Raw genomic sequence first — 1815 nt, 5'->3', positions numbered from 1 at the left:
TATACATCCACTTCCTGCATAGTATTCCAATGTCATGCTCGTGTGTCCGGTACAGAGGAAATTCTAAAGAATCTGACATCTGGCTTTTTTTTTTTTACATCCCGTAAGGCATCAAAAAACATCATTCAGTAGTTTTTGTGTAATCCCACGGCTAAACAGTCAAGCCAAAAAGAATCCCTGACCAAGGAGAAGGGCAAAACACAAAATATTCATTTAAGTTAATGTAAATAAGGATTAAAAGTAATTTTGAAAAAGCTTTTTCACAGAAGAAATGTAATACATAATTTAATAAAAAAAACAAAAAACAAAAAAAAACCAATATAAATTATATTAAAAATAAACAAACCTTTTTTTCACACAGTGGTGGATCGGGTGGATGGGGGAGAACGGGTAGTCGGATAAGGAGCTGTTGCCGGGGCCCGGCTGTCGAGGCCTGGGTCCTCTCAGCTCTCCTCTCGGCCTCGATGTTTCCTCCATCGTCTCTTATCCCCCCACAGCTACCCCCCTGCTCCTGCTGGGTGGGTCTGCCGGCAGCCTCTGTTTGCTCTGTGGTAAAAATTCACATCAGTCACAATGATCAGATATTTAGATGCTCTTCAGTGAATATGAAGTTGTTAGACTGTACAAAGATCACATAAGAGGAACTGCATATGAATTGAATGAATATGGAAACAGAAAAGACCAAAAGGAATACAAAAACTGCAACGACTTCACATAAAAGCACATCAGTGAGAGTAGTTGAGGGGGCCAATTTGATATGGCATACCCGTCTCCTACTTACTGCACACATTTCAGCAGATAGATGAAGTGAAAGCTTTAATTGTGAGATGTTTTTTTTCCTGCCATCTATAAAATGTAAGTCACACACCTCTATTGAGCTGTTATGCTCACAGCAAACACCCAAGGGAAATCTGGTTCTCTGTTCGGCAGCTACAGCAGCCTCGTGCTTGCTTTTTTTGTACTGGAAACAATGTGCTGAGAGAACATACGGATATTATGCTTCTTTAAGAGCTAGTCGTGTGATTCATTGTTAATGTGATAATATAGATTTTTAGCTCCTGTAATAACATGTATTTAAAAAATGTAAGTACATTGTGCTTATGATGCATAATATTGCCAGTCCAGTCTAGAGTGCTCATTTTCTTAGCCTCTTAACAGTGAACATTAAAAACCACAGTGCAGACCACCAGCACCTATGGTGCAAGGTCTTTTCAGACGGCTTTAATGCAAATCTTAAACAAAGACAGATAGTCCATGATTAAGCTTCCACCTTTAAGGAAGGCTGGGTTTGATAGCATAAGAGTGTGAGATCATTTGCATTGATTATGTCACACTCTTGTTACAGAGAGCCAATCCCCGAGAATTAACTTCAGTTCCGGAACTCCAATAATTTTTAACCATCCTGCTGAAATGAAGGCAAGAGTGATCGATATGACTTCGACTGGTTCCATGTGAGGATCGCTCCACGTCTTATCTCCTCCTCTCACAGCATTGACAGATGAATTTAACAAGAGGGGCACTATCTGCCTCGCCAAGAATAGACCGGCTAAACTATCCGCGGCCTTGCTTGCATGGTTTCAGCAGTATTGATGAATATATCACAGTGTGTTCAGTCAGTAGGAACCAATCCTCCTCCCGCTTTTTTTTTTTTTTTTTTTAATCACTGATTCAGTTAGATCTCTTCCCATGGAGCTGGGTGTGATGACCCGCGGTAAGCTGCATTTTCACTCACAGATTTGTATTCTGTTAAATAGAATAAGCTATTGATGCTGAAATGCATTTATTCTGTCTTACCTCCCCGAGGTCATGATCACT

The 1815-nt window shown here is 40.2% G+C and overlaps 1 long non-coding RNA gene across 1 annotated transcript; it reads right to left on the bottom strand.

The window, feature by feature from the left end:
- Nucleotides 1–421: 421 nt before the first annotated feature.
- Nucleotides 422–1233, bottom strand: LOC119029150. Its single transcript, XR_005077913.1, has 3 exons — nucleotides 1092–1233; nucleotides 869–975; nucleotides 422–546 (listed from the first exon to the last, which is right to left on the bottom strand). It is a non-coding gene; the product is annotated as an uncharacterized LOC119029150 (long non-coding RNA).
- Nucleotides 1234–1815: the final 582 nt, after the last annotated feature.

Source organism: Acanthopagrus latus, chromosome 11 (assembly GCF_904848185.1).
Source record: "Acanthopagrus latus isolate v.2019 chromosome 11, fAcaLat1.1, whole genome shotgun sequence".
In the NCBI taxonomy this organism is placed as follows: Eukaryota; Metazoa; Chordata; class Actinopteri; order Spariformes; family Sparidae; genus Acanthopagrus; species Acanthopagrus latus.
This window is presented reverse-complemented; position numbering and strand designations above follow the sequence as displayed.